This window comes from Vidua chalybeata, chromosome 1, assembly GCF_026979565.1.
Source record: "Vidua chalybeata isolate OUT-0048 chromosome 1, bVidCha1 merged haplotype, whole genome shotgun sequence".
NCBI lineage: Eukaryota > Metazoa > Chordata > Aves > Passeriformes > Viduidae > Vidua > Vidua chalybeata.
The window spans coordinates 63822875-63835489 of record NC_071530.1 but is presented as its reverse complement, the minus strand read 5'-3'; the positions used below and the strand labels follow the sequence as shown (position 1 = coordinate 63835489).

The window sequence follows — 12615 nt, the reverse complement described above, 5'->3', positions numbered from 1 at the left end:
AGTACTTGAAAACCAGTGCTCCTTTTTCCAATGTTTCCTGCATATTCTGTATCACCTGACTCACCTTTATGGACAACATACAAGTATTAGAGGCATCTTAGTCTATCTAAGAGGGCACATGCTTATATAGTCCTTAATAAACTGAACACACAAAAAAATCCACCACAATAATGATATCCACTTTAAAATGCATCACAGTGCTGAGGTCAAAGAAACCGGTCAGCTATAGAGAGAGGACTCTTATTCTTGAACCTGGATGAAGTGGAAAATTAAATCAAAATACCAGGACATCTGTAAGGTGGACTTCACAAATACTACATATGAGGAATCTGATGTTCTTTCTGTCTTGTGACAACTATCACAGTCATATTACTTCTCATAATTTTTTTTTAAGGTTTCAGAGCTGTTGTGACAAGACAGTTTCTGGACAGGATTATCCAAGAAAGTCAACTAACACAAAACTGAACAATGTGTGTGTGTAACACAGATGAAAACAACCTTCTAGAAGGAAATATAAAATAAATGGTTTTCATCAAATTGTGGTCTCCAAAAGGGAGGATACATGGGGCTGCTTTCAGTGCACTGATCAGAAGAGTGACAAGTGACATCAGAATCGGCGTGCAAAGCTCATTACCTGCTTTCCAGCACCTACCACAATTCAATAAATTTTCACTTCCCATAGGCACTGTGGAAATTCTGAAGGCCTTTGTAACAAAACAAGGATTCATTTTTCAGTTATGACAGGTCCAAACAGATTTCATTTCCGCAACACTGGAAATGTAGGGAGCCACATCTCAAGCAGTCATACTAGCAATTTGACATTCAACAACAAACACTGCAAATTCACCAGATATGATTGACTAAAAACTCAAGCAAGCAAACAGCCAGCTATCTAAAAATAAGTCTTTTCCATTCTGTAAAAACTCACTGTTTCCAAAAGTACACCTTGAGTATATAAAAAAGATTTTTTAAATTATTGAATGAGAATTTAAATCAAGAACCACCATGTCTAGCTGAAATGTAAGGTTTTATTTCTGTAAATCAGATTTCTCTTCCCAATCCTTTTACCAAGAATAAATTATTCAAATAATCTAAAAAAATGCCTTCCCCTCCCCTCCCCCCCCCCATTCACTCAAAAGGTAAACAGCCTTGAGCAATATTAATAGATGGATAACAAGATCAGGAATCAACTGGTTAGTGTGACTGGAGAGACAAGTAAAAAATCTAGGGAAATGAGGGCATCTATCAAGGCCAGAGAGAAGTTAAATATAATCTGTTTCAAGATCTCCTTTCCTTCTGTCCCCAGTTCCCAACCCTTTGCTTGAGCTGATCCCAAAGAGCAACTTTGGGGGCTTCATTTTTTGGTTTTTGTTTGGGTATTTTTTTTTAAATAAGGAAGTACTAAAACTGATTTCATGCAGCTACTCCTGACAGAACTCAGAGAAGTTCATGGCAAACCTTTTTTTTTCCTTCCATATTGGAAAATACTTGACCTGTAAGAAAATGCAGATCATCATTCCAATCTAACCTGAGAATTGAGTCTTACCTCCATGCAAGGGCTGAGAGCAGAGTTGATTTCTCTTCTAGATACAGCATGAGCTCCCTTCAGACCCAGACATATGGAAAAATTCTCTTACTGTAAGCAAACATCAACTAGTGTCTCATGCTCCTAACTAAAAGAACCTTTGATACAGACCCTCACTATGTCTGTCTGATTTTGTAAAGGTTTTTAACAAATTCAAGTAAAAGTGGCATTAAGGATGTGACAGCACAGGATTGAGTTTTAGCTACCAAACCACCATGACATGTTTTGGGCGTAGCCAGAAGGCTCATATTCCAGTTGCTCACCCAGGCTCAAACCCATGCTGCTGCATCTTCATGCATTTTCATTTCTTTCACGTATTTACACCTCTGCTGGTAGGCTGAAGCCAGAGCGGGCAACACCAACCTGAGCTAAAATCGCACCTTCCTGTTACTACACAAGCACATATCATTACAAATGCAATCAAGCCTGGCAATGAAGGCACAACAGCCCAACCCCTCATGTAAACAAAAGTGTAAATCATCCCCTGTAATCCACTTCATGTTTGGGAAAACTTTTTTTATGATCTCTTCTAGGGCTTGCTTGGAACCATGGTTCCGTGCAGACTGGGAACTCTCCAGCCCTGGCACAATGGCTGCAGCACGAAGGCTGCTTCTCACAAGCATGTGAAAAACAGATGGGCTACAGAAATGCTCAAGATGCACCAAGGTATGCAAGAAAGGAGCTAGAGCCACAGGAGTGGCAAGAAAACTGATGGAGGTAGACACATATTTGCAAATCTGATTAATGTTCCTGCTCCTGTGAATAGCAATGCAAAGAGATTTCTTACTATGGAAACAACATGGTTAAGAACAATGGAGGAGCCTGGGAAGTTGAGAACCAATTTAGGGATTTTGCAGTGTGTTATGACAGTCCTCTACTATCTTACTGCTGAATGACCATTGGCACTGCTAGAAGAGACAGATAAAAACAGAAGTCCATAAAGCAGAGTGGAACGAATTTTGTGTTGTTACACTTCAATTCATCTGCAAATCTTTACACATGGTGTAAAATTAAAAAACTCACAGACGCACCAAGCATCACATACACATTAATCACCTTAATGGCTGGGGGTGGGAGAAGATGTTTTTCTCTTTTGTAAAATTGAAGGCATATACATCCAAAAAATGCACAGTATAAAATGATAGATTTTTTTGGAAGTCAAAGGCAGATGTCAAAGAGATTTTCATCTGTTCGGGATTTCACTGAGAAGCATATATAACACTGCCATGAAGTCAGGAGAAGCAAATACGGTGCTTATATTTAAGTAGTTCAACAAGAAGTCAGGCTGAAGAGAAGCGGGGAAAGCGAAAAAATTATACTCCTCTTACTATACACTTGCTACTCAGAAGCAATAAACCTGACTTCAAAAAAAATTTCAAAGCAGCAATGAATTAAGAGGATATCAAAAGTGTTTTACCTGCCCAGTAACCAAACTGGCAGGAAACAGCCTGTTATAAATGCTGCATTCAGAAGTTGTTGCAGAAGGCAGTCTGGCCAGCTCTCTCCTCAGTCAGGCAGCTCCAAGGAGTCTGCACACCTATCCAGGACAGCACACTGATTACTACACACTGCACCTTAATGATTCCTGAGGATGTCTATCATATAGCTGTAGAGTGTTCACATACCAGGGCAGCATTTCCCTAGGTCTGTCTGAGAAGCAAGACAGGCACGGAGGAGTTCAGCTCAGGAGAAGCTGTTAAAGCTTTTTTTGCCTTGGCAAGTGCGACTTCATCAAGTGAACTTCGTTACATATGATTACTGCCACTGGAAATCCCATGCACTTCAGCACTTGTGAGGCCTCTAGGTGTTGGCAAGGAAACACAGAAGGATGCACAAGATTAAAACCAGACCTGGAAGTTTGGAAAGTGCTTTTTTGAGTCCCTTGCATATTTTTCTCCCTTTGTTTAGCTGATCCAGAACTCGTGTCTGCAGGGGAGGGGGAGGGCAGGGGGAAGTGTTGGCATTTTCTTCTCAGGCCTTATTTCCCTTTATTGTATCCTTCCTCTCATTCAGCTGTTCCACAGGAGATACTCTTAGGTCTCACAAGTCAAGACCTATAAACTTTGTCCAACACTACACTTCTAAAGACAATTGGTGCCAGAATACTGCTTTATTTCTATAACAACTTTACTCTTCTTACCTTTTTTTTTTTAAGCCTACCCTTTACATAAGGCTATTTGCTAGAAATAGACAAGTATTTCTAAAAAGGATACATTTCCTCTCAAGGCCTTTCCTCACAAATCCACCAAATTAGGTAGCTTATTATGAGGAATTAACCAGAAAAGCATGGTCAGTTAGAAATCCGGGTTAAAAGGAAAGACATCTGGAATCAGTCTGCTTCTTCCAGAAGTGTTCTGAGTTTCCCCTATGGCTTCAGTAACTCCGGACACTGCTTTATTAAAAAGAGTACAAATCAATCCTCAAATGTCTTTACCTTCCATCAGGAGTTTTGTGCTTAATACCACAAGAAGGCTGCTGGGAAGTCCTACTCAAAATGTTTCTGTCGGCTGGTCAGGGGGTCAGTACTGTGTAGAATCAGAGATCCCAACAGGCAGGTTGGGAAGCGGTGGCACTACTCCCTGTTCCAGCCAGGAGGCTGGGACTCTCACATGGATTTGTCACTGTCCACCCAAGCCAGATCACAGCATGTACTGGGGAAAATCCCAGTAGAGAATGTATTTCCTCTGAAAAGACTGGCTAGTTTTGATTTTTACAAATGCTTTCATAACTCTCTGTGAAACAGAAAATACAGAAAAAGATGTATATATACACATATATATAGGTAAAAGAATTCTTATGACTGCATGGAGGAAGCATTTAAAAAAGCCTGCAGCATTTGCAACTGGCACATTGTATTTTTGACACCTGAAGGAACATAATAATCTACCTAACATCACTGCCTAAATCAGTTGGAAAGAGAAAAGGTGATAAATAGATTTTAATTACAATCTAATTATTCACAGCTTACGGCCCCCAGCCAGATCCAGCCAACCAGAAAGGTTACTCATTTGGGGCACCACAGTATGTACCCTCTTTGACAGGGTTAGTTTTACTTAGCAGCCCATGAAACAAGCAGGACAAATATAATCAATTTACTACTAGAAAAATCACAGAATTGTAAAGTATATCCAGCTGAAAGGGACCCCTTAGGATCATACATACTTTTTTCACTTTTAAATTTTTTTTTGTTTTCTACAAAAACTTGTTTGAAATATTCACATCATTGCATCTGTCTGTGACACATACACTTGAGATTATTTTTCCATTCCCAAAGAGATATATTCTGTAGATGACTACTTTTCACTCAACCTGAAAGTGGTCAACTGTGTCTTTCAAGTCCAAAAAAACCCTTTCACCCTGATTAATGAAGCTAAACCTTTCCACTTCATTTTCCTTTCAGCACAGCTGCTTCTCTTATCACTCCAGCTGTACTTTCCTCGGAGCTGCAACATGATGCTCACGTCTGGAAAAGCTTAGAAATATTTATTTTTTAGCAAAGGGGTTTGGGATTCTTTTTCCACTAGATAAAAAACACCAGACTGGAATGATCCTTTACATCTTTCTTGCAAAACACTGACTGATGAATAACTCTTTATAGAATTTTACAAATTTTCAAGACCAAAATTTCTGCCTCAAGAGGTTAAAAGACTGCAAAACTTTATCAGGTAATTTCTAGAGTCACCAAGTAACAAAGAGCAGCCATGGGTAATTTTTTAAATTATTATCAAATTTATTCATTCTCAGTAAGCTTCTGTGATGGAAAATTCACTATGTGGCTAATGTACTTAGATCAAATAAAGCCAAAAAACGACTGCATCTGAAAATAATGCCTAAAAAGTTGGGGGAAATAGTCACAATTTCTGCTAGGCTTTAGAGGCTATGGGGCTCTTAGCATTTAAGACGAGAAAAGTGTTTCAAGAATCTTATGGAATACAGAACATAATGGCAGCAATTTACATTTTGGAGTTAAAAGAAAGAAGGCAATGTACATTACACAGAGAGAAAACACAAAGAAAGAATTACTTCAACAGCTATGAAAATCCCTTGGGAAAACAGTATTTCACAGTTTGAATGTGCTCTTCCTATTTCTTTCCCCTTCTGGAACGAATTACTACTTTTTTTTTCTTTTTAACAAGTATACATATATAATATACACGTATGAACGGCATTTAAGATTGTTCAATAAAATTACTACATTAAAGAAACCACACACATTTCCAAGAGAATCAAGAAAGACAGACAGATCCTGTTCTCACACACCAGAAATACTGCCAGATACACAGGATTGCCCAAAGTCAGAGAACAAAGAAAACTCACGCAGATGAGCAACATGTGGCAAACCTTTAATCAGGCATTTTTTCAATGCGTGCTAACACCAGCAAAAGCCAGCACCGGGAATGTCAATATTTCACAGAGCAGAACAAAACCCGTCCTGACAGCACAGGGGCATCTCACAGTGCCAGCAAACCACAGCATTGCACAAGCCAAAGAAGAAACACCTTTGAAAATCAAAACCATAAAGCATCTTGCATGACGCATTTAGATGATCTGGGATCTTGAAGAAAGAACAAAAAGAAATAATTTCTATCGTAATTCAAACAGGCAAATGGCAGGCAGCCATCCCAGACTGCCTACAGAAGACATCTATTGAGACACAGAGAGAGATGGCTCGCCAAGAGGAATTGTTTGGCTCTGCTTCTCCCAAAGGAGGAGGACAGGTCATCCTTTTTCCCAAGGGTCTTGCCATCCCTCACCTGTGCTGAGATAGGATGGCACAACACACACACAGAGTACACAGGCACTACCCTGGCAGCCTGCATTTCCAGGCTAAGATCTGGAGCCACGTAAGGGCAGCACAGTCTCCCGGTGAGCTTCAGAAGAGCCAGAGCCACCCCATGACACTCTGGTCCCTCCTCACTGGAGTCAGCTACACAACAGAGAGCCAATGTTTATGCTCCTAAATTGGGTTACACAGAGTGGTAGCTTTAGAAAGAACAAATTTTCCTGTTCCCTCCCCCACCCCCCCCACACAGCTGACAGAAAAGGGGGTTGGGGAAAGTACTTCGGTATCTATAGCTAAACATGAGTCAAACTGCCCATGATGATAGAGAGAAATATTTCATAAAGCTACTGCTGGAACTTTTATTGTACTTTTAAAAATTCTCCTGAAGGCAAGGCTTTGTTCAGTTTTTGCTCATTAGATTTCTGCAGTTTCTACCTTATACTGGGCTATCAGACATTGTACATTGCTCTAACCCACACACAGACACATCAGCCCTGCATCAGAAACCTTAAAGGAGTGGCAAGATCAGCCTAAATCAGTTCTTGTGCTGCACCTTTGTTCTCTCTTTTTTTACCTCTGATCTGGCAAGTTAAATTCTGTTTAGCCTAAGAGTCCATACTGTTACTGATTTGCATGCACTTACTAGCCGCATACGTGGATTGTCAGAGTAAACATTTTTCAGAGTGATCTCTTGAAGATTAAGGTAATTTACTTGATAAATCCATAAACATAAACTCAAAAAATACATTTAAAAGCGTATTGCACTGTCAAAGCCTTCATATTATTTAGATTCTAATCTATGTATTTAAGCATTAAGTAGACCTGCATTTTCAGACTCAACATTTTCATCTTCTTCCTTTTCCTCTGCACACTCTTAGCCATACTAAATTTCTCGGTGAGAGCTTCTGCTGCCCATTAACAGCTCAGTGCACAAGATCATGGAGTCATCACAGCCATTTTAGACAGCACAAAATCCAAAACCAGAGCTTTAAAAAACCCACAATGCAATGCAAAACCCCAACAAAACAGGGAACCTGATTTAGAAAAAATGGCTTAACATGCCTTATGAGCTTTTGTTTGTCTATTTTAATGAACAATGCATTGCAGGGGATGAAGGCTGATTTGTAAAGAGACACGGATGTTCCTGCACAGAAGGCAATCAGTTCCCAGTTTAATTATTCACTGTGAAAACAGAATTCCCTTGAACCGTTTCAATCATGGCCCTTTCATTTGACTTAAATGTCTCACTGCGTGGCATTTGCCCCTGCCCTGGTTAAAGGATCATGTCAGAAGTCTTGCTGGAGCCATGAGAGAAGCAGGACGACCTATTGCACAGCAAGGTTAAAGACAGCAGCGCTCCATTTACTTCTCTACTGCTTATTATGTTGCACACTTCTGCCATTTAATTTCTACCCATACGTAAGTGGCTTACGCATTCCTTCATTAAATCCACCTGCCTACACTTTGCAAGCATTTTACCTTTTCATCTCAATTGCTTTAATTCCACCTCCCCAACTACTTTAAAATATAAAAAAAAAATCCATCCCTCTATTCATTGCATGATTCATTTCCGGACAGCTTTTTATTCCGTCAGTATTCTGAGATGAGCAAAATTAAACAGTTTTAGAGCTGACATCAGACCACCGAATTCTATAAGAACAACAGAGAAGTTTCATAATTGTATTTCATTCTGTTATGCACTATTTTATTTTGTTTCTGCCTGACTATTGTCACGATTTAACAGAACATGAAAAGGTTTGCGAGAGCCGGGCTGGATGATGCACATGTCTTTTTTCCTCAGTAGTTACAGTTAATTTATAACCCAGTAACATGCATGTCTCGTTCAGATTATTCCTTCCAACGTGCATTACTCAAAAATTAATTTTATCTTCCAGCAAGCTGCCCACAGAGCCTGCCGGGGCTGTATATCACACAGGAGGGAGAGGAAGGAAGACACTTATTTGGTCTCTGGGCTACAGCTTGTAACTGCATGTCCACAGAATCCAGCAACAGCACAGGCTGCTGCAGATAAGAAGAGCGGGGTGTGCTCCAAAGCCGCTCTGAAACAAGCAAGCTTTATGGTCCCTCCATGCCTTTTTGGTGGAAGCAGGGATGGAAGAAGGCACACTGCAGAGATGGGGCTGCAGGCTGGCAGGAGCCTCGCAGATGAAGAGCCCCTGGCCAAAGGAGCCACAAGCTGTCAGGGGCTTGTTGATGTGATGGGGTCCGAGCCCCATTTATAACCTTAATCCCAGTCAGCTTTAAAGCAGGTGAGCTTGGTGTGTTGTTTTTTTGGTTAATTTTTTAAAGTAAATCTGTGTATATGCTTGCACAGCTCTATAAATAAAAACCATGTGCATTTATCTCCAATTAAACTCCTGTGTAAATTTATATGCAAATTAAGTGCAACCCTCAGGCTGCTGGCGAGGTGCCAGTTTAGCTCTGCCCCTGGTACAGCAAATTCCGCATCGCTGATGGGATGTGACCTGCCACTTTCGAGTTTAGTCACGAGAAGGCAAGCATGATGGTCCCATCCAGGGGAGGATGCAACCAGGAGGGACTGCGGGTTTCAAAACCTCTGAACACGGCGCTGTCGGAAAAAGAATGCACGTCACTCAAATGCAAGGGATAATGAGACTGAATGTGTCATTCTGTGACAAGCAGATTTCTCTCGAGCTCCTCGCCTCCCCACCCCTGCCTCTTCAATGCTTCACCCAAGCCCACACAGTAAGAGCCAAAACCTTTTTGTAGGCTTTATATACAGGTGCAGTAGCAACACCCCTCCCAAAAAAGCCATCAGGAAGACAAGCAATATAGGGGGAAAAAAGAAAAACCCAGATTTGAAAAGCACATTAATCTGCTTGACAAGCCACGAACCACACTGCCACTTTAATTAGAAGCAGAATCCATGGAAGTAGAGAGGGAACACGGAGGTGCAAGCATTTATAACAGAAAAGAAACTTGTGATTTAATGACCTCCTCTGCTAGTTTAAAAATTAATGGGGCCAAATCAGTTTAAACCATTTTTAATACAAACCAGTCTGATATTTATCACTGGTGTTAACTGTAAGGTGGTTCCCCATCATTTCAGCAGAATAAGAAATTTGCCTTCTTTTTCATCTAGGCTGGCTCCAAAATTAATTCTTAAAGCCACCTTCTCTTTAAGATGTTTCTGCTGTGGTCCAGCACATACTGCTGACTTTCAGTCTCAAACCCGTTATTTAGGATGACTCTTCCCTGTCTTGCTGCTTTAGGCCCAGCCTGGGAAGGGAGATTGGGAAACCCCATCCCACCTTCAGACTGTAATGCCAGAGGAGCTAGGTCTCTGCACACCTGCAGGTCAGGGGGTTTTTTCCTCCTCCTCCTCCTCCTCACAACACTTCTTGCTCTGAGGGGCTTTTTTCCTTCCAGTGGTTCTTTTTAAGCCAGGCCAATGCAATGCTCTGTTCCACAGAGCAGCCCAAGAAGTAATTTGTGGGCACAAGTGGGAAGCAGCAGACACGGGGCTGGATGGACACGGACAGACAGATGAATGTTACCCACCTAACCTTGGGGAGACACCAAAGCCCCTCGCAAACAACTGGGCACTTCCTTGCATTAAAACCTGCCTTTAATTTAGAGTTTGCCATTTACCACCAGAACCATGGAAAAAGGGAGGAAGCACAGCAAGTGATAGCCTTACAGGGGGGAAAACTTTCTGAATGTGGCATTTCTGTAGTGCTTTGAAGGCAGGACCAGCCTGGAGAGATGCATGTGGCAAGAATGTGGCTTTCCACATAAAACCTTCCAGAAAAAAACCCACACCCATCTTGCAAACACTGGTAGATGGCAAGGTGATAGAAGAGTCACAGTTGCAACACACAACACTGAGTGCTCTTATTCCTCCTGCCTTGTCACTTTGGTTTGGTCTCAAAGAGAAAAAATATTAAAGTAATCATCTGCACATCACTCTTTCTTAGAGAAAAAAATATACCTTATTCCTTAGAAAAGTAATTGACTAAATTGGGCATACAAAGTTTTGGGATAGCAGGTTAAAACAATGAAAAACTCAGCCAACTGCAAACAAATGTTAATTTCCTTTGGACAGGTATGTAACAACCTATACAGTCTAAAGACTAATGTTACAACTTTAAGTAACTCTGTCAAACCTAGTTACCAAGACTGTAGAAATGAACCTCATTTATAAACTCAGGTGATTTATTTCTGAAATGTGTGAGATTTACATTTGCTTCCTTAATTCTGAGGATCAAATTTTCTTGAGGCATATGAGCCATTTACAGAGAAATATTTTTAATTCAAGGTGCAGCACAACTTGAGTTTTACTTCTTACAGATGCACAGTGCCCATTAAGAAATGAATAGCACAGAGGAGGCTTTGAGCTTCTGAATGAAAACCAGATTAGATCAATGCAACACATTCCTGGGGTGTACAAAGTCACTGATGAGAAACATAAATGAACTCAACCCCAAATCTGGTATTTTGCTCTCTCTTCCACCCAAGTATTGTTATGTTTCAAACCAGAGAGAAAGAAACCCGTCTGCCTGTCCCAGCTATGGCATGGGATGGACTCTGCTTCCCAAAGGGCAACTGATCTAAATGTGCTCACCCTCAGCACACCTGAAAACCTTTGTGCAGCTGCCTGTACTGCATCTGTAAAGCGGCGAAATTAAACCTATACAAGTCTATTAAACGGCAGCAAGTAGTTAAGCTGCAGAGAAATAGCCCATTATACCACTCCACTTAGCAGGTAAATGATCTTACCTCCTCCACTTGCTTCCTTGGAAAAACATGCAGAGCTGAGAGGAGGAAAAGCACAGGGAGAGCAATTTTTGGCAGTGACAACTGTCAAAGGGAGTTTGGTTTGAAAAGAAATATTAAACGCTTTTCCCCACTTGAACCTTAAAGGCATGGAGAATGCTTCATGTTATGTATTAAAGCAACATCTATTTTTCAAAATCTAAGAATATAGTATCAGTAAATACTGCCTCAGGGTTTACATCAATTTCTTGCTTATTAATTAATTGGCTTGTTAATACAATAATTTGCAGGCCTGTACTGCCTAGTGAGCTCAAGGAGCCTGTGTTCTCCCTGCCAAGATCAATGTGCATTAGTCTAAACTCTCTGATGGAGAGCAGACTCTACTTCTGTCAGAGATAACTGAGAAGCGACATTAACTGTTAGAAACATCTGCTCAATATTGGAGGGACAAACGAAAAACAAGGCATATAGTTTGACTCCTAAATGCCATCATTTAAAGGGTCAGATGAAACACCATTTTCAAGATCAGTAAAAAAAATGGGGGCAGAGGGAACCCCAAAAATATAACACATACAAAAAAGCCCTTCCTTTGCCAGCAATGCTATCAGTGAAATGTAAAAACAAGAGATCTACAACATCCTGCAGATCAGACATAAAACCCCCCGTAACTCCTAGATTCTTTACAGTCTGGACCTCTAGATAACATGAACCTCGCATTACTGAAGTGTATCAGTAGAAAACACTCACCTGGCTGCAATGTGAATATAAATAATCCATCTTTAAAGAACTTCACCAACACACAAGCTTTGTTCTTTGGGTCACATTAACATTAGCCCAATTAGGTCCTGTCACTAAGCACAAACCAATTCCCAAATATTCGTGGATAAATTTAAGAGGGGTGAGGATGTGGCATATTTATGCATTGTTCGCCCCCTCTTTTATGAGTGTCCTTAGATCTTATCAAGTCCTCTCTTATCAGTTCAAACTAGCCACCCCCACTGATGAACAGAATAAAATACAGCCTTCCAGAAATCAACAAGCTTAAAATCCACTTGTTTACAACTGTTGCTTGCAGCTGGGGATTTTTTTCCCCCATTAATTCATTCATTTACATAAACACCTTTGGAAGGAAAGCTTCCAGGGATGCTAAAACTTATGGTTTCAAGCTTCACTTAAGCTGATCAAAAAGCAGGTTGTTGGTGACAGGGGCACTCCTGCTCTCCACTGAAATATTCCTACATTTATCTGTAGCCAAATGCTGACAAATGTAGGACAAACTGCCACTGAGGAGGAGAGAAGCAGATCTCAAGCTAGCATATACCAATCGGGATATCACATCCCAAATCCTACACCACCAATCCTTGCACCTTTTCCCTTTGATTCCCCCATCCAAGCCCCAACCAAAATGAAATTCCAATCAACTCATATGGCACACCTCCATGCTGCCTCTGCTTATTTTATCTCCAGCAACAGGCAGATGCTTTCTAGG

The 12615-nt window shown here is 40.8% G+C and overlaps 1 protein-coding gene across 3 annotated transcripts in view; it reads right to left on the bottom strand.

Moving 5' to 3' along the window:
- The window catches only part of JARID2 (jumonji and AT-rich interaction domain containing 2), a 211329-nt gene that overhangs the window by 138839 nt on the left and 59875 nt on the right, over positions 1-12615 (bottom strand). The window contains exon 1 of one of the 3 annotated variants that reach the window (XM_053967053.1): positions 3003-3022. The exons of the other annotated variants lie outside the window; for them this stretch is intronic. The gene's annotated coding sequence lies outside the window, so the exon portion shown is untranslated. Of the gene's footprint in view, positions 1-3002; positions 3023-12615 lie in introns of those variants that run through there. 3 annotated transcript variants of the gene reach the window in all.